At 25.5% G+C, this 27,624-nt stretch overlaps 1 long non-coding RNA gene across 1 annotated transcript in view; it reads right to left on the bottom strand.

The window, feature by feature from the left end:
- LOC129605426 (uncharacterized) overlaps nucleotides 1-27,624 on the bottom strand; it is a 55,113-nt gene that overhangs the window by 5,207 nt on the left and 22,282 nt on the right. The window contains exon 2 of the long non-coding RNA XR_008696712.1: nucleotides 12,023-12,131. This is a non-coding gene — a long non-coding RNA (uncharacterized LOC129605426). The remainder of the gene's footprint in view (nucleotides 1-12,022; nucleotides 12,132-27,624) is intronic.

The raw sequence follows: 27,624 nt of genomic DNA on the forward strand, positions 1-27,624 counted from the left end.
TCATTAAATTCTTAATTACTGTAAGCTTTAGTATATACAGTATAAGTAATTAACAATGTTTAACAAAATTATAAGTAATTTAACATATAACAAAAACAGAAAAAAATTCAATATTTACGATATATTAGTGTCAATATGGTAAATTACTTATAATGTCAACTAAAATTAAAAAAAAAATTTTACAATTAAAAAAATTTAATTTCATCACACAACAGAGATGTCAGCACATTAACTGTCAAATTTTTTCTCTTAATTTCTTTCCATTTATATAAAAAAACAAAAAATATTTCGACTTTATATTGATGAAAAAATGATTTTAAATTAAAAGCGCCAAAAGCAAGAGCTAACAAAAAAAAAATAAAGTGATCCATAAATTTAATAATGAAAAGGTGAAAAGAAAAAGAGAACAAAAACACCAAATTCATGTTAATGATATTTACGTCACCTGTCAATTTAAGAACTCTTTAGTGTAATGATTTTTATTGATATCAAATTACGTTATTGAATTGTGTAAAAAGTATAGAAAGAAAGTATAAAAAATAAAAATAAAAATAATTGTGAAATTACAGGCATCACGGCGGATAATCGTATAAAAATGTTTTCATCTTACGGCTGCTGTTCTTTTTTTCTTTTTAGCACTTTTTCAAAAATATGTTAAAGAAAAGTGCCTCCTTATTAGTTTAATTGTAATCGTCCGTCCTTCCATACGAAACTTCTATATCCTTTAAAATAAACACCTGATGTTTTACATATAAATTGATCTTTACAAGAAACTTGGTTCCGTAAAAGAAAATTTTTGCCATTGTTTGACTCTTTGTTTTTAAGAAACCAGAAACATTTTTCTAACTCTAACTTCTTCTGTCGCGGTACATATTAATTGAATATTAAAATTACACAATGACACCAAAAATAACCGCTATCTAAAGCTTGCTTTTACAAATTTTTGATATCAGTTTTTCTGCTATACAATAAGTTGTAGAAGTCTGCAATTTTAGCGGTTTGTAGCTTCACTTCGTTAGAACAAAATTTTTTTCCACCTCTGACTTCTTTCAAGTTATAGCCCCTCAAAATTTGTAAGATTTGTATTTTTTTCACCTTATGTTTCATATAAGTAAGTTACCTTATATTTCATACAAATGCAGAAGGCTAACTGTAAATTGCATGCCATTTAAAAATATAAATTATTTTCTTAACTGATGCAGTTAACCCTTGAATGTTAACGCCCCTGAAATGTTTTTTACCTCATCCAAAATGTATGCAATCTTTTGAATATTTTGGTATATGAATGAAAGTAATTTATATAATGTACATCGTTTGATTGTTAAAGGGAGAAGTGCTACTTTACAAACCATTAGTTTGACCCAATCTTTTTATTTTTTTTTTTTTTGTTTTGGTTAATTTCAGATCATTCATAAAATTTTTTATTTTTTTATCAAATTATTGATTACATACCTATATAAATATAATTATATATTGATGATAAGTTTACCGTTATTGAATATTACATTATAAATTACCAACAAAATATTAAAAATATCAAAAATTTATACGGATACGAATTTGCTTTTGGCATTTTTTCTAAAAAAAAATTTTTTTTTCAAAATTTGTTTTTTAAATCAATTATTTTTAGGAACGCGAAGTCAATTAAATGGAAATTATTCAAGTCATACTTAATAAAATTACTAAAATTTTATGATAAATTACAATGATAATTGGAATTTATGTAGTCAAACATGATTTTGACGCAATCAATCAAATGCCGTGTGATGAACATTGAAATTGAATCTAATGCCAATGAAATTTCGACTATTATTTTCAAATTAACTAAGAATATGCTCATCAAAAGATCTCGGATCGTACAACTCCAAGAGCTGGTAAGTTTCGATCTAATTTATATATGTGCATATGACAATAAATTCGCTATATATATGAGCGTGTATTAAATATACTTTTTTCTGTTGAATTTTATTCTAAAAATAAATTTAATTTTTAATGACGCACTATGTTATACTTATATAGTTATAATTTTATAAATTATGTATGTCAGCAAGTGTACATTGTATACAAATAGAATTTCTACCTTAATTTAATATTACGCTTATATAATTATATATATACTCTAATATTATTGTACATAAAAATATTAAACATAAATAAGTATAGGGTTACCATATAAGTGCACCTTAGGCAAATATTTAGGTTAAAATAAATGTTATATAAATTTTATATGTGAAAATAATAAAGAGGGGGGAGGACAGGTTTATTTAGAAGATACAGAATAATTTATAAATAGTCCTGGAACTTGAATTTCGTTTTTTTTTTTTTTTGTTATAAAAAAAATTAAATTACGTTGCAGACTTTATCAAAAAAAAATTATTTTCATGAAAATATTATACTTCATATTTTCTACCTATTCCATAATTCTAAGTAATTACTACGATTTAAAATTAAATAATTTAAAGGTAATGGAAATGTAATCGAAATTCTATTGAATAATGCATAACAGATCATGTTGTCAGCTATTTTTACAATTACCAGTTATTTTTTCCAGAACTACAAATTGTTGACGCCACAAAAGTCAAATAAATTTCATTCTCAATTAGATTTCACGCAATATCTACATTTTTTTTATTTGCTACTAACTCTCACCGCAACTACAGAAATTAAATTAATATTAGACCCATTATCTTAGATACGAAATCATCAAATGTATTGGTAAATTTTGCAAAATTTTTCCGTATTTTTCAAATTAACTCCAAGGGGCGGAACTTCTGAGCTATATTTCCAGAATATCATCAGCAACTTTTTTATTTCGTCTTCCAGAAGTTATTATTTATAGCCTCATCGCTAATTTTATTTCAGATTTATGTCCTTATTTACAATACAATTAATCATACTCACTTTAGCAAATAATTAAGTAAATTGTTACATTTTGGAAACTTGATTAAATTTAAAAAAAATCCACCAATTTTAAATGATTAAAAATAAAATTTATGGAATTTAATGAAAATAACGAAATTGAAAAATTTTTACATTAAGAAAGAAATTGTTGATTGTTACTAAAAATTCTGATGATGAATGACTTTTTCATTATTAAAGAAAATTAATAGAAATTTTTCTTTTTTTTGAAAATTTAAGGTTTTCAACCACTTTTGTACATTACGGCCGACTCTTGTAAATAAAACGAAAATGGTTTGTATGTTACTTATAAGATAAACAGCAATGATCAAATTTGTCATTTTTAGTCTCAGATTTCTTCAAGAGATAATACTTGTAAGGTGGCAATACTTTGAGCGTTGTAATGATTATTAACAACAGTCGTACCTAGTAGCCTTATTTGATAAAGCCAATTTAACGAATAAAGAAAATTATAAAAACATATTTCTACTGGAAATCGGACTTAAATGTTTAAGTAGAACATTGGACGGTAACCGGAAATAAAATATTAATTTTAATACTTGCAAACCTTTTTTGAGAAATTTTAAATTAAAATTTCATAATTAGTTTTAAATAAAAATCAACACTCTGGGAAAATATATTTGTTCGTAAATTTTTGTCCGTCACTGTATTTGTATGAAACGATTTTGTTTTTCAAATTAAATTTACGGGAAAATTTAATTTAGTTGATTCTTTTAGAGGCTTTTTTCTCTTCTTACGTTAGCAAAAGTAATCAAAAATATTAATAATGGATATTGGGAGAAGTAAAAGAGAAAAATCCGAATAACATAAAAAAATAAAAAATTCACATTAACCATAAATGTACCACTTTTGCAACTTCTTCCTTCAATAAATCGCAAAAAAAAATTTTGCGTCTTTACAATATGAAAAGGAGAAATTTTAACATTTAAAGGAGATTTTTTTATATTAGGAAGAAATCATGACCAACTGGCTTTATTTTCTGTGAAAAATATTAAAATAAATATTGAAAACCAAGAGGAAAAATTTAATTAGAAAAAAATTCGAAATTAATTAACCAAAATCCTAATATATAGAGAAGATTTCAAACATAAAGCGCAATTCTTCGAAAATTTAAACAAACAAGAAACATTTTTAAAAGTTTAATGAAAAAAAAAGCGACCGCACTCGGAAATTCTCTCAAAATTTTATACAATTTCCTTAATCAGATTAAACGATTAAGAATAGAAAAATATGAGAGAAGTATGAATGTAGTACGTCAGTTAGGCCAAATACGCTTTTTGTGATACTGCAAGGTGTTGATACCTTTCACATGAACCACATAATTCTATTATTCAGCGATTATACGCCTAAGCATTTTCATTCAATGTAAATTTGGTAAGAAGCTATTCATCACATCAGATCCGACACAGATCGACTGGTGGAAAGTTTTCCTAGCGAGTTTTCAAATTATACAATACGACAATTATTACAACTCCTATTGTATTATTACTCTGTCTACAACTCTGATATCTTCCGACTCAGAGATACGAGATCTCACACCGTCGTAAGATCTAGCTTATGGACAAAATTCTTTAATTGCATTACATTACAATTTTGGTTTGATCTTCTACAGTTAATTTAGCCGATTCTTGCGTGGCATACGGATACAACACCTGGTGTGTATTCAAAGGAATTCGTAAATCTCGTGCCTTACCAGCTCGTATAGATTACTTACAAATTGTTGTACTTTCCTTCCAGTAAATATTTTCTAACAAAAAATCAAAATATCAAGTGTCCAAATTAATATTTGAAATTCATTTACATTGACACATCTAAATTTTGTTAAAGAGCTCACAATAAAAGAGAAAAAGTTTTTCCAATTATTTGAATTTCAAATTAGAAAAAAAAATGCTTTAGTATACAAAAATGTAATCAGCAATTTCCGTTCATTCATTTTATTAAGGATCTTTCAATTATCCTTTTTTATCGGTACAATAATATTACTTAATATTTAAAAGATTAATGGACAACCAACAAAAAATAATAGAACAAAATATAAATGTGCGTATAAACTAAAAAGATATTGTTGTTTTAGTAGCGAGACAAAATTTTATATTTGACTTTCAGAAAAAAATTTTGCATTTATTGCTTAATGTCAGTATTATTCTTAAATGAAAATTCCTTTGTTTCATAATAGAATTCTGCTGTAAATGAGGACAATTTTTTTCTCTTTATGGTTACCCAAAAGAAATCAATGACCCCCACATTACTGGAGAGATAATAAAAGTAAAAGGATTTGAAATTAAATTGATAGTAAAAAGCAAACATTAAAATATTTTTAAGTGAATCATTAATTTTCTATTATAGCAATTATAATTACTTTTAATTCTGTATAATGAAACTTAATCAAATTTAATTCGAAAGAAAATTGAGAGAAACTGAGAGGAATTCAAGACGTTATGAGCCGATGACTGAGATATTGCGCCCTGTAATTCTAATTCTGGTTGTATCGATTTTGCTTGGCAATCTCAAAGCCGCATTTTTCGCGATTAGCTTATGATTGCCTTAGCTCTTTCGTGCAATGTTACATTGCATGATAGCTGACGCATGGCTTAAGCAATTCACCTAATAAAATTTCAAAAGGAAAATGTTTGATTTCTGTCCAGACCCAACCAAAAATTACATAATCCAACTTTTTCAAAAACAAAAAAAACACATCATGCACCTACTTATATTTCAAAATATTCAAAACCGTATAATATTTTTGAATTTATTCATTTTCTAATTATTAATTCCATTTTTATTTTTTAAACTAAATTCTTAAATTTAAAAGTTTTTTTTTACACAAATCACGATAAAATTTTTCTTTTTTGAATAAATTTAAATTTTTGTAATTCTGCAGTAAAAAAAAATATATACTTAGAAAACTTTGTAAATATATATAGATGTATGTGTTATATATAAGTGTAGAATGCTAATTAAAATTTTACTTTGTATGGTGAGTCGTGCAATCAAGAAACAATATGGTGCAATATTATAAACATGTAGTTGGTACATGGAAATTGTTATTGGTTAATGCATACAACATTTCATTACGAATAATAGGCACACATATATAGAAGTGTGTATGTATATATGACATATTTACATTTTATAAAATATTTTCTTTAATAATTTTGATAAGCACATACAATATTTTTCGTTTAAAATTTTTTATTACAATAGAAAACATGTAAATTTTTATCTCGTAGGTGCACATAAAATTCATCTTAATTAGGAATGAAAATTTCAAATTTTTATCAAAATTTTACAAGTAAGTATAATGTAAATTTATATTATAATTGTAGACATTAGCATAGATGATTGTATATGTTTGCATTAAATAAACATTTTCCACCTAGTTTGACATAATTATCATTGTTCACCTATACAGGATGTTCATGAGTTAGATGTTATTTCCAAACAGCATGATAATCTATAGATAAACTAAATTTAATGGCTAACATTTTACCTTTTTTGTCTTCAATATCAGTTATTGTGCCAAAAGGGTTTGGTTTTTTAAAAACTATTCACTTTTCAAAATTTTTAATTTCACAAACACATTTTGAAATTCCCGAATTACTATTCTTGGGCTCATATTTTTAGCAATATATCAACCAGATGTGAAACAATGCCTGGTAACATGGTAAGGAAAGTTTCCAGGTAACTATTTTCATTAATCATCCCCTTTCGGGAGTATTATCAAATATCAACACCCTGTGGCAAAATCGTATTAAAATAAATGCTATTGTTAGAAAAATTCAAATATAACATCTACATACTTATATAGACAATATATTATAAGCAAGAGTAAAATGCATATATACACGTTCGTATATGCAATGAAAATTTAAAAAAATAAATTCATCAAAATATTACAACATGACAAAATTTTGTTACCAAAATTTTAACATTGTACAGAACATATAAAATTTTTAAATTGTATGTACACATAAAATTCTTATAATTGTCATTTTTTTTATACAATAGATATATTGTTATTTAATATAACAATGTTATTTATATAACAGTTTTGTATATGACATGATGTATTGTATTTAAAAACAATGTTACCAGAGTGAAGTCATCATCAGTATAAGTTAGAAATATTTTATAATAGTTTGTAATTGAGAATTTTATGTTGAAAATGAGAGTATGGTGAAATGTAAAACATGAGTTTTCTATTTAATTTTTAAAAAAATATTATGTTTTTTGTATATTTTGTTAATTTTAATTGAATTGCCAATAAAAAGTAAAGAGTTGTATTAAGCCTCGTGTCATGTTAAAAACTTGTTACACATAATTTAAATTATATTCCTACTATATAGTTTGAGTAAAATTTAACATTTTCTAACATTTCCGGTATGACAATTTATTACGGTATAAAACAAAAATGAATATGGAAATATTGCACAACTGACCGGTGGTCGTAGAAATTTCTGATTTCGAAATTCAACTAATCTTCTTAATTGAAAATATTAAATTCAAAAATAGGTTGAGTAAAATTTAACATTTTCTAACATTTCCGGTATGACAATTTATTACGGTATACAACAAAAATGAATATGGAAATATTGCACAACTGACCGGTGGTCGTAGAAATTTCTGATTTCGAAATTCAACTAATCTTCTTAATTGAAAATATTAAATTCAAAAACATTTTACCAAATCTCAATTTTTTTTTTAAAAAATACTTTACTGGTGTTACGTCAAGGTATAAAAACCCAGTCCAAAAGTATTCGAATCATTGAAACATAATACGGTAGCTCAAACCAATCAAGAATTGATATTCAACTGAATATAGAAACAATCTCATCAAAGCAAAAGAGAATATATTGGAACGGCAAAATAAGGTCACGCTATACAATTTTAAAAGCTTACTATGGATGGACAAGAAACAACATTTTTATCTTATTATCATTGTTCAACAAGCTTGTTATTTAATCATGCTAAAAACAAACATTCAGTCATCTAATATTATCAGGAAGCACAATTCAAATTCAAATTTAAAGGCAAATTTAAAGGACAATTAGAAATGCGAGTAACAACAACATTGGAAGAGTTCTTGATTGAGACTTAGATAATGGCAATATTGAATTTATATGATTGGGGAAATACAGACCATGCCACAATAGCCGGAATAATTTCAAAATTACGAAAAATTCTGAAAATATTAAGTACCATAAATTATTCTCTTTTTAAAATTAACATCCATGTTTTATGGAACATATTTATAGCGTTTTTACAGTTAAACATCTCGAAATAGAATCTAAGCTTCGAATGAATTCAACTATATGAACGTAAGCCGATATATAGATTACATACTATAAAATCCACACATATATGGGTAAGTAACTACAATTCCAAATTCTATAAAAAGCAAAAAAAGAAAAAAAAGAAGTAAAATTGAAATCGTGTTAAAAAAATAAATATTTACTTACAAAATTTTTTCGCAAATATTAAAAAAATTTTCTATTTCAGGATATTCAAATAACTCTTAACTATGTATACATTCAAAATCAAGATACAATTTTACCCAAACCCACTGGTACATACATGCAATCATAAAAATACACCTAAACCCATAAAAAAAAGATATAGTCGTATTAAGAGTGAGACCATCACGTAATTCTAAAATAAAAATAGAGATCTTAAAATAAAAATAAGAGGAATATGGACCAGCAGATCACACAAGAGGGACAAATATAAAAGGAATAATCCATGAAGGCAAAATAAAACGAAAATCATCATTTTTATTACTCATATACCGCACATACTTCAAAATATGTACAATATGTGTATTTATTTATTAGGATGTGTTCATTCATTTCACATTCAAAGGTCAGGGAGAAATTTTTCCAATTCCTAAATATATATTTGCATTTCTTATGCTTAAACACAAACACACATACTTCTTTTCTATATATTTGCTTTAGTATTTAAATTTTTGATTGTCACAAAATTTTACTCTATAAAAATTCAAGGACTTTGTTGAATAAAAGACTTTGAATTTTGGATAAACTATTATGGACAGCAAAAAAAAAAGAAAATATTGTCAAGATTGAAAATTATAGATTTTCTTTTCTTCTCAATATTTTTGATTGTATGAAACCGTATGCAAGTGATAGTAATCCTTGTTAAAATTATATGATCCTTGAATATTCAAAAATAAGGTTGATGGTAAAAAGAAAATTTACAATATAACAAAACAAAAAAACAGTAAGAGAAAAGAAAAGAAAATTATTATGATTACAAAAATAAAAAAAAAAGATAAGAAAAGAAAATATGCAAATAAGATTAAGTCTTTCATATAAAAATAATAAAAAAAAAAAATTATCATCAGAAATTTTTAAAACAAACAGAATTGTTGTCCTCCTCTAGGGAATGTGGTGCAATTTTTTCTATTCTTTTTTTCAATTCAGTGTCATTCACATTATACCCGTTGTCATTGTTTTCATTTTTGTTTATGTATATTTGTAAAATGTTTTTAGATTATAAAATTGTGTTTATTTGAAAGATTTTCTCATGATACTCACAGAGAACAATATACAATCGATTTATTGTAGCAAAAATGAACAGATGAAGGATCAGATTTTTAGAGAAGAAGAGAAGATTTTAAGATTGCAATAATTTATCTCCCAAATGCAATAAGGCACTTATTTAAAGAAATAATTTATAATTTTTAGATCTTAACTGTTTAGAAGAATATTGGTACTTATAACTGAAACAACTGATTGAGTTTAATTTTAGTGCTACAAAAGTAAGACACTAGACAGAGAAAACCAAAGCGGTACCATAATGGAAAGTTGTATAGAGGAAAACACAAAAGCTAACACAAAAATTTAAACGTATCATATATTAAAAGCCTATACGATCAGGCTTTTACTCAAAAGCCTGATCGTATATTCACAGAAAAAAGAATAATAAGGCAAATAACCAGTATGTGGTTGTTTATTAAGAAAAAAGAAATGTATAGCAGCTACAGTCTAAGATGGCGATGATGTTTGTATCTATACTGCCTATATCTATATAATGTTATTTACATTTATATGAAAAATAATGAGTTGTTTACATTTTCTACCGTGTTTCCTATGTTTTATATAAGGAATTAGAATTTTTTTAAGGTTTATATGTAAAATATTGAGTTGTTTACGTTTTATATGAAAATATAGAGTTGTTTACGTTTTTTACCGTGTTTCCTATGTTTGAATAAAAAATGAAAAATAATTAGTTGTTTACTTTTTCCACCGTGTTTCTTACGTATTATATAAGGAATTAGAAGTTTTTTACGTTTCATATGTAAAATATTGAGTTGTTTACGTTTTAACTGTAAAATATAAAGTTATTTGTGTTTATATGAAATATAGATTTGTTTACGTTCATATGAAAAATAATGAGTTGTTTACATTTTCTACCGCGTTTCCTATGTTTTATATAAGAAATTAGAAGTTTTTTACGTTTCATATGCAAAGTATTGAATTGTTTACGTTTTCTATGAAAATATAGAGTTATTTACATTTATATGAAAAATAATGAGTTGTTTACATTTTCTACCGTGTTTCCTATGTTTTATATAAGAAATTAGAATTTTTTTATGGTTTATATGTAAATTATTGAGTTGTTTACGTTTTAATTGTAAAATATAAAGTTATTTGTGTTTATATGAAAATATAGAGTTGTTTACGTTCATATGAAAAATAATGAGTTGTTTACATTTTCTACCGTGTTTCCTACGTTTTATATAAGGAATTAGAAGTTTTTTGCGTTTCATATGTAAAATATTGAGTTGTTTACGTTTTAACTGTAAAATATAGAGTTATTTGTGTTTATATGAAAATATAGAGTTTTTTACGTTCATATAAAAAATAATCAGTTGTTCACATTTTCTACCGTGTTTCCTACGTTTTATATAAGGAATTAGAAGTTTTTTACGTTTCATAATATTAATAAAAATTCAACTCTTCAATATTTTGGTTAAAAATTATTTTAAAAAGTAAATTGAAATTAATAGCCAAATTTACTTATGCCATTGTAATAATTTTTAATATAAAACTGCTACAAAATTGCACCTTATAAAAGAAACCTAATCTTATAAAAGCGAACACGGAACTATTACCAATGTCATACAAAATGTTAATTTCACATACGAAATTATTTTTTAAACTTTTTCAAGGATTACAATATTTTGTATAAAAATTTCTTGAATTTGAACAGTGCCAAGTCATCATGACTCCAAAATCCTTATATGTACTTATGTACATACAATATAATTTTCTTCATATCCAAAAATGTCGCCATATTGACTGATTTTAATATAAAAATAAAAATTTTTTTTCCATCATTTAATTTTTATTTTAAAGGTTAAAATCTTTGAAAATGAATCCTTTTTTTTCCAAAAAAATAAAAAAAAAATCAAAAAATCAAGAAAAAAATTTTGTAGACAACAAACTTTCCAATAATTTTTTTATACACTTATATCTGTGGTGTGTGTATGTTTGTAGTAACAATAAATTATCATTTTGGACATTTCTTAAATAAAATATTCACCAGGGACAAACGAAACAAAAAATGGCCGCATTCAAAGTCATTATCAAATGAATAAAATATTTTTGGTTAAAAAAAAAAAAAATCCCAATAAAAATTTCAAACTTAATTTCACATTCATACTGAAATTTTTTTGCTTAGTTCAACAATGAGAAAAGGGGAAGAAAGACTTTACAAATTTTATCAATTTACAAAATCTTATGGACCAAGTAAATCTCAGTCTATCAAATTGATTAGCGGCACACTATCTTACAGAAGGCACACAACTCCAATATATATTTTATGGTTTTGCTATAGAATTAAGTGTCCTATAATTTGCACAGAAAATGGTGCAAGAGAATCCCAAGGACAAGGTTGAAAAATAAAAACACTGGCTTTTGTTTTGGCTGATTGGAACTAGAGCCAGAGATTTCACCCCTCTAGGAAGTTATACAAAAATTTTCGAAAATTATTAAATAAAATTTATAACGTAACTATAATATTAATGATTAATTTATGTAAGAGTTCTCATTAAGACTTTCATAAAATGAATTACAAGTACCTTGAATTTTCCAAATTCTCCAACTACACCTTATGCTCTATATATCTTTTAAAATTTTTCAAATTACATTTGAATTTGTTGTTGTAATACGGTCGTCCTGAAATAAAATCTGAAATGAAAAAAAAAAAACAATATTAGTTCTCAGTACTGCTGTTAAAATTGTATTAAAAAAAAAGTAATAGTATTCGAGTTTAAGTACTCATACTTAAGTAGTATTTTAAAATATGTGTCCTTCAAGTAAACCATAACAATTATTGGTTCAAATCCGATTTTATATAGTATTACACCTTACACTGTTATAAGAACAATTATTGAAAGAATTTACTAAGAAATTTCAATTATAAATTTAACAAATTATGCTCGGAAAAATGCTTGAAAACAATATTCTCATTGCAATGAGATAAAATTATTAATTCAGCTTTAAATTAAAAATGTAAATTAAATTGAAAAGTAATTAATTTTTTTATTAAGTCCCTGAATATGAATGAGAAACACAAGGATATTTTTATTGTACTTTTTATATTGTATATATGCTTAAAAAGTATTAAGAAATAATTGCATATTTATAGGTTTCACATAAAATATATTGTATATTAAATGAATATTTAATTGTATTTTATGGAATTAAGAATTTTAGCATTTAAAAGATGGTTTAAACATTAATTATTTCAGTAGACATGTAGAAGTTATAAAACAGGTGAAGCATCACTAATCTTAGTTCAAAGCGACTGATTTTTAGTACCCGGAAAATTTAAATACATCCTATTCCGAAAAATCCAAAGTCAGGACTCGTAGATTCGGTAGATTCCAAGAGAACCGAATAGGGCAAGGGGACATATCTCCCAGGCCACAGCAGTCATTTGTGACTTATTGTAGCATCCCCATCGTTCTCATTCTGTTCCAAGTATAAAACTGAAAATATCTCTAAGACAATTAGATAGTACTTTCCGAACGCTCAGCTAACCCTGTCAAAGACAATTACGACGACGGAAACCTACTACCGGACAGTAAAGAATGTGCCGTCTCGTCACCAACTCACTGATGATCACCTACTTACAGGATACGGACGATCACTTTGGGAATTATGTAAATCGCATGTTGTCCACTAAACATTAAATTGTTTTTAATATTTTTAACAACATTTTCATTTAATATTACCACTTGCCAGCTCAAATTATTTGCGACAGTTTCTCATTTATATTTCTATTCTCATTCCATCTTAACGTCTCTACCATCTACTAAACTGATGAGTGATGATAATTTTTCCAAAGAACGTATTAATTTTATTTCCATCTTTTTTCTGGTGAAATTTTTTCCAGGAATTTTCCCTTGTATGAATTCACAATATAAAAACGCTACAGCAATAAATGATCTAAATTAAATATTTGAATTTTTTGTTTTTGGTAGAAAAATAAGGAATCTATCACTTTTAGCTTTTAAATTGCAAAAATTGTATTAAAAAGTTTATTGTATAGAACGATAAGGAAAGAATGTCGGGGAAACGAAAAATAGAAATTGTTTTCAAATTCTATATGCCATTGAAAATGAAAAATGTCCTTGAAAATGTTTGTGTTATATATAGGTCTATTTAAGTATTAGTGTTTACATTCCCGATATTAAAAGAAAATGAAAAACGTGTGACAATTAAAGTCAAATATAAGAGTGAGCAAAGTCAACATTTTTTAAGCAACTAATTTTATTTTGTTGAATCTTTTGAAAGTTTTTTGAAATTTTAATTTAAATTGACTCTAAGAAGTTTTTAAGAAAATTATTGTATTGTTGCCGAGGAATTTACAACAAATATGTTTCACAGCAAATATGTTTGCATAACATATCAGCAGAATTTTTGGTTTAAAGCATTTGTTTATCAGAAATCGACTATTTGCCATATTCAGATTCCCATATTCATCTACATTAGCATTACATTAAGGCCTCTGGCAGATTGCAGTATAGCAGGTACCTCAAATCGCGAAACTTTAAGTGGAGTCACAAGGCTCCTTCCGCAGCATCTCAGATGTAGGCGAGCCACCGCGTTCACAGAGTAAATGCAACAGACGGAAGTTCTCGTCTCCGCCTTGCCCATCCTTCTCATATAAACCATCGAGAGGCAATGTCCAGTGAACACACCCTCTAACGACCAAATGTATCTAGTTCCCGCCCCTTCCAATTATTCCAATTTGCTTTACAAAATGTAAATTTAATTTTTCTTGCAAAATTATTTCAAAATTTCACCATCTGCAAAACAAAATGCAAATATGTGTAGCCTAGTCAATTAAATCCAGGTCTTAAATCAATTTTAGTTATTCAGCAATACGATTTAAATTGCTGAATAACTCATGTCAATTTTTGAATTTACTTATTTTAAAAGTCTTCCGATTTTAAATAATTGCAAGATCTAAAAACATATTCAACACATTATTTTACTTATTCGATACAAACGGCACTATCAAATCGGGAAAATTACTTGGTTGAAATTATTTTCAATATTCCTTATTATTTGAACCCCTAAATATATGCTATTTTTTTTTTACATTTGAATTACACACATTGACTTCCTGCGAATTCAAAAAAAAAAAAAAAATTTTATCATTCAAATTTTATGATTTTAAGTACACAAAATAAAATATATTGAGTGACTCCATTCAATTTCATTCTAAGAACATTTATAGATAACAACACTTCTAACATTTTAACCTTGAAAATCGCAAATTTTAGAAAAAACATAAAATTATTTTCTATTGAACAGGAAAATGAGCTTTTTGATATGAAGAAAATAATGTTAAGGTTCATCATCATATGTGATATTGTCGCTTTTCTTTACATGTGCTTACAAAAACTGAGCTTGTTTACATTCTAAATACAATTTTAAGGAAAAACAAGGATTTCAAGTGTTTGAAATAAAGCAAAAACAATTTCATTTTAAAAAATTCTTTAAATTTTTCTTTACAGTATTTTTCCACAATTTAAACATCAAAAGTACTTTTCACCCTTCAGCATTCTCAGATGAAAAATTTTCATATATGAGAATGTTGAACATATACAAGAGGTTTCTCATTTATAATGTGTGAATCATTTAGAAAGCACAAAAGAGACACAAACAAACAGAATCCTTGTTGCCATATTTAACAAAATTTTTGCCTTTACGTTATTAAAAATAAATAAACAACTTTTTTAAAATTTATTTCTTTTTTCACATAATTTAAATGCCTTCATTGAAATTTTTATATTGGAATTGCTAATGTTTTTGATAGGTTATAATTTCGGTTCATATTGCCAAAAGTAAAACAACAAAAATCATAAAATGAGAACTGAAATCAAAATTGCTTATAAATCAAGTGTGAAATTTTCTTTTGAATATAAAAGGATTTTTTGGTTTACTTTTGTTCTTTTTTTTTCCTTTTTAAATTAATGGTATTTACAAGCATATTGAAAACGATGATAAAGGTTAAAAACGGATGAAATTATTAATAAAGTTTTAAAATGCCATTTTAATCGATTTATTACCCCTAAAAAATTCATTGATTTCAAAAACTTTAACATACACAGGAAATGAAATCACGGAAAATGAGAGAGATGAAAAAGAGCAGATGCCAGTGGGTCAAGATGTTTGTGTAAGAATTAATGATTAATGGAAGGCAAAAAGAACACTCATTCAATTTTCAACTATCTCAAGTAAGTGTATAAAATTTTTAAAATTTTATTTGTTATTCAATGGTAAAGTTAATGTCAGATTTCTGTGACCTCATGAAGGATTTTTAATGCAAGCAAAACTATATATTCACTTGTGTAAAATTTCAATACCACAGCTTTTACAGTTTTCTGAGATACAGCCAAATAAATTTTGAAGTTGTATGGCAGTCACCCGAAATGGTACCCCAATCATGTCCAATTTAAATAGGATTCTGGCATTTACTACAATAAATCATTTGTGAAAATTTGGTGAAGTTAGCTCAATTAGTTTTTGAGTTATCGTTGGGACGGCCGGACGGACGGACAGACTCAGAATTCGACGCTGATCTAAGACATACACTTGAGTATCTATGACCGTTATTTCTTAGCGTTACAAACGGTAAGGCAAATTTAGTATACCCTTCGAACATACGTTCGTACGGGTATAAAAATTAATTATACTTTAGTAAGTACTCATACTTTAATTTCCATATACTAAATTAGTATATTTAATTACGGTACATACTACACTCAGAAAATTTTTTAATTCTATTTTCACTCATGTATCTGCATAACAGAATATATTCTATATACTTATATACATACATAAGGTATATAACCAGTTATTTTCAGTGATGAAAATCGCAGAAACTTGAAATGTTGGAATGCAAAGAAAAAACATTTATTTTAAAAGTGAGTATGTATGTGTATATATATAGCGCGTACATATAAGTACAAATATATGTAAATAAAATTTTAAAAAAATAATATAAAAATAGGTTAAAAATTTTATTATAAAAAGTAATAAAAACATTAAAAATGGCAAGATTTGTATATATAAGCTGTTCAAATAGTCAAGTAAAATAAAAACGTAAATAAATAAAGTAAGTACGTAAACAAAAAATTTTTTTTTAATACAAACATGTCTAAAATTAAACTGTACACCTGCATATGCATAACTACTTATATCTAGTTATGCAAATATGCAATTTTTTCTATGGAGTTACAAAATAAAAATAGAAAAATTTTCATCTACGTCAACGTATATCAATTTCAATTTATGAATCAAATTTCAATCAATGATTCACTATTATTTCACGCCTCCATTGTAATTGTACACAACTACATATAAATAAAAACTACAATGTCGTTCATTATTTTAAATGACATTGCCGTGCTTGCCCAAATTCCTCTATAATGCCATAACTATAACAACCAAATTAAAATTTAATGTTGAGTAAAATTAAAAGACTCAATTTTTTTTTTAGAAATTTTAAGCCTATTATCATTATATAAGCTGTACGCTTTACACAAAAAATCGCATTACAAAATAATGATAATGGGAGGTGTTAAATAAAAGCAAATTTAATAATTCAAGTTCAACAAATTAACTGTTAAGTATTTTTTGTTTTTCTTTATATACTTACATTTTTCCTTTAACGGTTTATGATTTCAATGTATACGAAAATTTTTATGTATTTATATAAGTACATAAATTTGTGTGTAATAAAATAAACCGTTTGGAATGGAAAATCATAGAAAATCATAGAAAATCTTATACTTTACATTTAATTACAAAAAAAATTTTGTTTTCATTTATGTTTGTCACGTATATATACCTGATAACTTATACTTCTTATTATGAAAAAAAAAAATTAAAGGTAAACTTAAGAAAATAGGGAAAAACCTTTAAAATTTAATATGAATTTTGTAATGTGTTTGAATTTTTTATTGTAATTATAAATGTATAATAAGAATATAATAATTACGATAATAACTTTTAATTAACCAAATTAGTAGTTAAAGTAACAAAAATATAATTGGTAACAAAAATGTTGTTTACCCTAAGTATCGAATCACTAAATTATAGTGATTTTTTTCGTAAAAAATTAAAAAATCTTATTACAGAATTATTTCGGATTTTTTACGGTAACCTTTTATGCGGTGCTCAGAATAACCCCGAATGATTTGCAAAGTAGCACTTTTCTCTTGCGTATGTGAAAATGCTGTTTTTAAAAAAAATTTACAAATCCCTTCCATTCGTATACAAATATAAGAAATTATTGCATACTTTTAGGGCAAGCAAAAAAAAAAATTAAAAAGCGTTATCATAATCGCCGAATTCGATGGTTAAGCAAATAAATTTAAAAAAATAATTAAATTTTTTTCCTGCATATTTCTATAGGTGAGGAGGGAACTCTAACGAATAAACAATTTATTAGTTATTAAACGCTGCCAAAATTGCAGCAGATTGCTACAAATTACGGTCTAGAAGAAAAACGATACAAATTATTTGAAAAAAAAAAACGGATTTTAGATAACGACTAATTATAAACGCCATGTTGTTAAATTCAATGTTCAACTATGCTGTACCGCGAGAAAGCATGTTACATTTTGCATTACCTTTTACGGCGAGCTACATTTTTGCGTTACGCAAAGTAATATCCGCTTATGTATACGCAACTTTTTTAAATTTTGCTTATCTAATATTCAAATAATTTTAAAAATTTAAGATGACATGTCGAAATACATAAGTAAAATAGGTATACTTATAGGAGTATTAATTTTCCAATTAAAAAATTATTTTCTTTTTCCTAATTAATATATTATTTTCTTACTATGAGTGAGCAGATCATTTCACTAAAAGGTCTAGTTATAGTTGAAACCACTAGTAAATTTTATATACTTATACGGCTGTCATATATACAATATTTCTTTATTTTCTAATGCGAAAAATTGTCTGAATGTTACATAAAATGTTGAAGATGCTTGCTGATATTCTAAATAAAACATTTTAATAGAAAATACAAACAGCAGTGTTGCTATTTTGTTTCATAATTCGCAACAATTAGATTAGAACTTGCTACATTTGCTACTACAAATGTGGTTTAAAATAATTTTAAAAATATTCCTCTATTCCTTATAAATTTGTATTCAAATTTCCTTACACTTACTCTTAATCTACAAAATCAAAATAATTTATTCTTATTAGTCAATTAATTTAAATTTTATATCAAATTCATATTAGAATAATTTATTCATTTTTTGAATATCTTTATTAATTCTATTTGTAAAATATATGGTCATAAAATGTAAAAGTAGTTTAAACCTAATTTAGTATATTGAAATAACATGAAATTTGATGATCTGGTAAACTAAGAACATAGCTATATAATATAATACAAATGCCATAATTTCCAATTTTATAATTCCCCATTTATGGCTTTTATTAAAGCTTAAAAATGCAAAAATTTAAATATAAATTTTTTTTTAAAATTTACATAACATTAAATTAAATTATTAAAGAAATATAAAATTAAGAAACCTTTAAGCTTATAACAAATTACATTTTATAAAATTTCAAGAAGCTCTAAAAATAAAATTTAAATTTATGTACTTATAAGTAAATAAGAGTTGATTTGAGTTTTTATGATTATGTCTTCTTAAAATGTAGTTGTAATGCGCTCCTTCTTTTTTAATATTTATGACTATTAAAAAGCCGGCTGAAAAATTCACCATATTTTTGGAATTATTACTTTATAATCAATAAATGTTCATTCAATACATTCGATTTTTAATACGAAAATAACATTTTTGATAATTCGATAATTTCTTAATAAAATGATTATTTTATCTTAGAGATAGATTGAATTTCTTAATTAAAAATTAAATTATTAAATTTAAGTAAATTTATTTTAAAGTGGACAGGCGGCCGCAACGCATCATTAAAATTCTTTAATTATAAATTCTGCGAAAAAAAACCAAAAAAATTACCACGAAAACTGTAAATATCTCATTGATTACAAATTATGTAGGTATGTGTATAATGTACAATAAACATAAATCAATAAAGCTATTTTTAAAAACACCATTAAAATGTTAATGTCAACCCCCAGATTTTCATTTCTTTATTTCAATTTCTTAATATTATGCTTAAGTTTATTAACCTTTTTATAATAAATCCCATATTCCCAATTTTACCAAAAATTAGTACAAAACAGTACTCATAAAAAATCAGTTATATTAAAAATGTCAAAGACCCACATCCATATACATACATACACATATACCAAGTATAATTAACGGTTTTACTTAAAGAGTAATATAAGGAAAAAAAAACTTCATACATAAAAATTTATTAGCATCTAAAAGAAAAAGAGTTCCCAAAACAGAAGTTCTCATCCGTATTGAAAAATTTATTAAATATTCTTTGGTAAAGGGAGCAACAAGCAAAAAGAATTCATTCGAATATGCCGAATATGGAATATAATTCCGGAGGGGGAGAAAGGAAAAGAATAACCAAAAATCTGAGTAAAAAAGAAAGAAAAATAAAATAAGAAATCCAAAAATAAAGTAATAATCACGAAAAGAAGAAAGTGAGACATAAAAGGAAAAACATCACCATTATTGATGTCTTCCTCATAAGGAAATAAAAACTAACAAAAAAATTATACATAGTTAAGTTGTATAACATAAAGAAAAACACTCAAACCACATCTCGCCAACACTTTCAATCCACTATAGCATACATTAATTTTACTTTTATATATATACGACCTATAGACTCACATACACGAATTATAACCGAAACGGTGAATTAAAAAAAAAGTTCACCAAACTTTAACAAAAAAATTATACCAGATTCTAATACATTCCCCTTTTTCGTCTTCGCCTACATCTACTCTTGTAGTAGTATATATAGTATATACTAATAGAATATACTAATAGCTTTTCTAGTATATAGTATATTATGTCGTAGCTTTGTTTTTGTTATAAATAGCGGCACTCTTGTCTTCAAATTTTGACATTAATGATTTCCCTATTATATAAAGTTTGAAAAAATCATTAATAATGTTACGTCATCATTTTATTACAATTCTTTTACAATACTATAATTACAATTGTAAAATTTTTTTTGTAAAATTTCAATTTTACATAAACACAATAGTTATACTGTTATACACAGTTTACTATAATCAATATGATTCCTTTATATGTATAAAGAAAATTTATGAGTAAATCACAGTTGCTTATTGTTGATTAGGTTTGATTTTATCGATTTTCCTATCACTATTTCTTCACGTTTCTATATCATTTCATCAATGAATAAATTATCTGTAATATTATTTTAATTCGTTTGATCCGTATAACAGTATTGCCAAATGTTTGAAAGTAATAATATGTAAAATTCCATAAAGGAGTTGAACTTGCCTAAAATTATGCAATATTGAATTTTTTTCTTTCACTGCCTTAAAAGTCGCTGTTGATTGCCTCTGTCATTCATTTTGTTCTACAATTGTATGGAGAAATCATCTTTTTCTATTCATTTCAAAGAAGAAAATATTAAAGGTCGTTTGCTAGAATACAACAAAGAAGATTATAAGTCACAAAAATTAAGCCACAAAAATTTTATGTAAATTTTCCACGCCAATTTAATTTAAATCCTGTGCTAAACAATCTTTTCAGTGGGAAATAATAATTTGATTTTGTTATATTGCGATATACATATTTCAGTAGTTAATTACAGAAATAATACGTAATATACATATTATACCCACTGTTATACTTTTTATGATAGAAAAAACAATGGAATTATGTGTGGTTTTGAAAGATTCTATATTAACTTTAAACCTCCTCTCTTATACTTGTGATCTCATCAGCGAACAAAACAACACTTAAACAATTTATATCATAAAAACTAAAACAAATTCCACTAAGTAAATAAGTAATTTAATTCACCATTCAAGTCATACACACAATACTTACGAACATTTTACGTATATAATGACAGAATTGTTTCACAAAAGAATTGTTTATAAATACACTAATGACAGCTTTATCTTCTAAAATAGTATAAAAAATGCATAAAATAAAAATAATACAATATTGCACAAGGATATTTTCATATTCTAAATAAATTATGCCATTTGCAATATAGGCTTTAGCTGTACTACGCAAAGAAATCGCAGTTTTTCCTGCTTGCCCTACGAAAGAAAATGTTGAATAACGTAAATTCTATTATTAATGGATTTTGATATGGCGCAGAGAAATATTAAATTATTTCCTTTTTCTATATCCTTAATAATTTAATTTTATAATTCTTTTTGTTCTATTTGTAATTTTCAATGAAACTTATTGCATTATAAAAGTGTAATATTCTTAACTCGGTTAGAATTTTAAAGTGAATGTTATGTGTTTTGCTTGTTTTTTCATTTTAATTTACTGAATCACTTTCTAAGTAAAAAATCACATTTTCAAGATTATATACCTAAGTAAATCCAGATACTACTAGTATATTTTGGAATTTGAAAATATTCTCCAATTTGTATTTCGATTACAATACACGCTAAAATATGGAATTCCTTCATGAGTTCTACACATATGTGTATATATGCAACATATCTTGGAAAAAATCTTCGAAGGAATATCCGAATATTGGTTCTATATACTGCTAACTGGCGACTGCAGACACATATATTGAATAAATAACTTCGAACTAGGTTTGTATCGCTTATACGATTCGATTAAATGTGAAAACAAGCAAATGCGATGTATATTACATTTTCTCTGTTAATTCTCATATAGTTAACAAGAAATTGCCTTTTATGTATCTGTATAATTAGAAACTCAGATTGGATTACTTTATAACGAAGCAATAGTATAATGATGGCTATATATCTAAACAAATTTGCAGTAAATTTGTGAAATATGTTCAGTAATTTTAAAGTTGTAGTGATCGTTAATCATATCCTCCGAAAACTACTACATCTAATATAATAAAATTTAATTTAGAAACGTAAGTACTCTATTAAATGCTTTACTAAAACTATTAACTACATACTTGTTATTTACGTGTCTTACATTACAGGACTAGTAAACGTCCTACATTTTTATTAATAAATTTTATTAAAAATTTTATTTCATTTCCATTTTTTTTTATTATATAGGTACTTTCAACTTACGAGTAACAATTTAAACAACGCAAAACATGAAATGTCGCTCCATCCCATTGTCAAAGACAAATACCGAAGGGAATAGTTCAAAAGTAAGTAAAAAATAATCCGAATTAGTTTGGAAGGATAAAATGTATGCCAAGTATGACACGAAGATAGCATATTGGAGTAAAATTTAAAGTTCGCGGTGGAGTTGGTATATAAACCGCGCACTATCTATGACGGAAGCCTATTCAATTTCTTTTTTTATTTTATCGTTCATCTGCTTTTATTCTTTTCTATTTTATTTAAACATTTTTTTTTATTATACTTATAGTTCGTTTTCATTCCATTGATGTTTTAGAAACAAAAAAAAATCCTTATTCAAAGAATATCAAAGAAGGAGAGGTTAACGTCCTTAAACGGATAAGGATTGTTAACGAATACTTAGTGAAGATAAAAAAAAAATTATTTCTTAAAAAAGTTTTTATTTTTTTTATTCTTTTGTTTGTTACGTAATTTTAGTTTATATAGAAATTTTCCGGTTTGTCTATTTTTATAGAAAAAAAAATAGTTTTAGCGTAAAATATTTTTACTTAAAGTTCATAGGTCATGTTCTTTTCTTTAAATAAATAGTTATATAATAAATTTGTGTGTTACGTAAGTGTTACGGTACATAAAAAGAAATGAATCATGAAGATTATTTTGTATTATAGGCGGCACAAGAAAATTTTGAATCGGTTATAATCGGTTAAGTGAGGATAAAGCGGAAGGTAGCCGAATCACAAAAATTAAAGCAATATTTCTTAAAGAGGAAGAAGTAATAAAGTACTTGTACATGTCATAAAACTTTTTATGTTATTTATACGTTCAGCGTAAGTTTCAAATTAAAGTCAATGTATTAAAAAACTTTTTAATTTTCGGCACGAATTAATAAAAAGCACCAAAACTATTTTAATAACCACTTAAGTTTATTTATCCGGTATAGGGTCATCACCGTTACCTAGTTAAACTCAGTGACGCAAGAAACTGGTTTATCATTATCTACGATATTATGCATCAGACCTATGCTCCACATAGGAGCGAAACAATATAAAAAACAAAATTTATTTAAGTTTTGGAAGCGCATTACGTTTCTTTTCTCCGGGGGTCATTTTACAACTGCATGCACTCTGTCAAACGAAAGAAGAACTATTCATCAAAATTAATCTGACCTTAATTTTACATAATATACAAGAGATTTTAAAGAATTTATGAATTTTAGTTTCTTTGATTTTTTGTTCAAATATTATTCAACACCACGAACAATATTATTCGACGACATACTTAAATTAACTAAGAATTATAATTCAATCAGAATTTTTCAAGAGAAAAAAAAAACATGACGCGTATAATAAGTACACTTCAGAGTTTAATATTTCAAGTTGAATTGGTTCGAATTTCTATGTAAAATAATACATGTACTCTACATATAGGTATATGTATTGTGGTTCATTGCTTGTCATTTAGTTGTCAATTAATCACAATAATTTGCAATTCTACACGTTATAATTTGTTTTACTTATTACATAATCAAATAATAAGCAAGTGCAAATGTAATTTAATAATTTATTTATTTATTAAAATTTTGAAATATTTTAGATCAATTATAATTAAGAGGGCGACAGACTTCTTAATTATTTGTTAATAAAATTAAATAATTTAATAACAGCTTTCCCATTTATACGAGTAATCGCAATAATTAGCTATGTATTTAATTACATGAAAGTACTTATAAATAATTTTTAAATAGACTTGCTATTTCTTAAATATATCAAATATAATTTTTAATTCGGGAATAAATAATTTAAAATGCGAAGTTACAGAAAGAGAATGAGTCTTTCCAAACGTACAACAAGGTTAGGCTTCGTTGATACTGCATCATTTTGAGGTTTAATTAGAGTCTAGGGGAGGAAAAACTTTAGATGCATTAGACCTAGCATTAGATTAATTCGAGCTTTTCTATAGAGAGTATAATAAAAATTTTGGGTTCCAGCAGAAGGCAGATACCAATTACTATTGATCGACACACTTCGTCCTTAACTATACCGTATCCACAAACTTGATCTGTTGACTGACAGACTGTTCAGATTTTATCGCAAAGAAGAAACGGCTGATTACATGTTGTGCAACTGTTAGACGTTGTGTCGGTGGTGGCTTACGTACTGATAATGTTTTTTCGTACTCGAACCTCCTTGGTTTGTGATTTCCACAAATTTTTCGTTTAACTGTTTCTAATTTCGGATGAGATATCATAATATAGGATGAGATATCATAACCTAATAGCTGCAGTAATCAGGTCTGTGAGGTGCATTAAATTATCCTATTATACTAAAGTTTCGAGTATACAAAATTATTTAATGCTTACTTAAGTTATTTATTTAATTGCAGATTTAATAATAATTAATTAGCATTTTATATAAAGCAAAAATTAGAAATAACATAAACAATTTTACATTCACACATTCTCTAATAAATTGCATAAATTTTAATAAAAAAAAACATGAAAATGATGCAATATTTACTATATGATTTTATCATCATTTTCAGAGTGTAATCTTATTTTTAAAGCTTGCACACAAAATAATTAAAATTAAAAATTTTAAGCATTGCAATTTTCCATACATTTAAATTATAAATAGTTTTTGATTACACAAAATATTAGCGTGTATTTGTTATAATTAAAATAAGATTTAAAAAAATTTGCATTACCGTTGTTTTACTTAAGAACCTATACATAACTCAATGTAGAGAATTTCCTGAAATGTAAGCAATGAACATTAAACAGTTTTACTTACATTGTAAGAAATGATTTGAAAATTAATAAAATATATAAAGTAGATTACACTGCATTTATAAAAGTTCTTTTTCAATAATGAAGTAAATATTACCCGGTTAGAGATCGGAATTTCGGAGTTTACCCTGTTAAAATTTTGTTTTCGGTGAAATCACTTTAAAATACGTAAATATTATGCTTGAAAAAGAATAATATTAATATATAAAATGTATGTAAAATAATTAGAAATGAGAGTGAAATTTACTCTCAATGTATAGAAGTAAGTTTACTCGATAATGGAGTAATATTACTTACTGTTTCACTAACAAATTTTCGTTGACGATTCCATTATACAACTTTCCAATTTCACCGGAAGCTTTTGAATTATTTCAGTTCCTATAACAATTTTATGCGATAACGTTTCTTTACCGTGTCCATAACTTTAACTTTCCAATTAATTCATTCTTGAATGTTTCGAATTATTCTAATTCTCTTAATGCTTTTGTGCATATCAAAATTTTTTTTTAAATCCTAAAGATGTTATGAACAACTAAATAAAATTAAAATTTTTTTTTTAATTTTTTGCGAAAATTATCATACTTATACTTAAATAAATTTTATAATCGTTCAAATAAAATATCGTATGTCTTGATTAATGATACAGGCACCATAGATAAATTTTCCTTCGCCATACATTGTTTGCGATCACATGATAAGCAACTATTAAGTATACAAATTTATACATGACACTTGTATACACACATATATATATGGATATATATATATTTTATGTACCACCATAATGGGCGCAAATAATTTAAGCGGAAGAACGAATTTGTCAGATAAAAGATTAAGATGTACGTATGTACATATACACACTTACTGATCTCTCTCATAATATAATTTTAAAATATTTTTGAAAAAAGTAAGTATATATTATGGACGTGTACGAGTTCATGGATAAATTAATAAAGAAAAAGCAAAAAAAATAAAAAATAACAAAATTATTTTAATATGAAAATTATAAAAAGTAATTTGAAATTATTATTTTATTACTAATACCATTATAGCTTTAAGGTGACCAATATATGATTTTTTTAAAATTGTAAATTTTTGGTGATGATGTTCATTGAATTTGGGTTGCACTCACTTAAATAAAGCGAATAAATAATACTAACCAAAAATTTACTAATTACTTGCTTTCGAACCAATCAAAATTGTGAACTGTTGAGTTGGAAAAATTTACACGTTAAATTCTTGGCTAAATGTTTTATAACTTAATTTATAGAAGTGGCAATGAATTATTGGTTAACTATTGTGATTTCAACTTAGTTTGCACTAACAATCTCCAATAATATTAATTTTCAAATATGTAAATTGGCTTCGAATCTCTTCAATCTATACAAACTTTTTAAATAAAATTAAAATCCAGAAATATAAGTGCCTTTAACATTAACTCCAAAATTAGTTTCTTCAAATCACCAATTTATATTCATACTATTTAAACTGTAAGATTTCTAGGTAACTGGTCACATTATTTTAATATATAAAATTATAAGAACAATGTACTTAAATATAAAAATTAAAATTTTTTGCAATGGAATTTCACGTGATAAGTGAGCAGACTTACTTATTATACTTATTTAAAGTAATTTCTAGGGTGTTGTTAAGCAAAAAAATAAATTTCTATTATCTTAAAAGAGTAAATTAAGGAAATTTTTTTCATTAACAATTTTTTTTATGCCATTAAATTTAAAGGTTTTAAAGAAAAAAAGTTAATATAATTTTATTTATTTAAATTTAAAATGGAAAATAATCATGAAAATATTTCATAAATGAGTTTGATATTGTTAATGAAATCAGAATATTTTTTAATTACATAAGTAAGTACAAACCACCTATCTCCCTAAGTAAAATTGTCAAAATATTTTTAATATAAACTTCTGGCTGGCAGCTTATGACGTGAAATAGTGGTTTGAATTATGAGCTGTTCACGTTACTGGGACACTGCGACAGCAACACGAAGTGCAATAATATACAAACCGCTGATAGGGTCAGTTATATTGCTGCGACATGCGACACTGACAGTTGCAGAATTTCGCAATATTTCATATTTGTCGCTGCAGCATGCGATGACAATTGAATGAGAAAAGCCAATTATTAATTTGAAAATAAAAATTGCGAGA

The sequence above is a fragment of the Condylostylus longicornis genome, unplaced genomic scaffold (assembly GCF_029603195.1).
Source record: "Condylostylus longicornis isolate FDR11 unplaced genomic scaffold, ASM2960319v2 ptg000013l, whole genome shotgun sequence".
Classification (NCBI taxonomy): Eukaryota; Metazoa; Arthropoda; class Insecta; order Diptera; family Dolichopodidae; genus Condylostylus; species Condylostylus longicornis.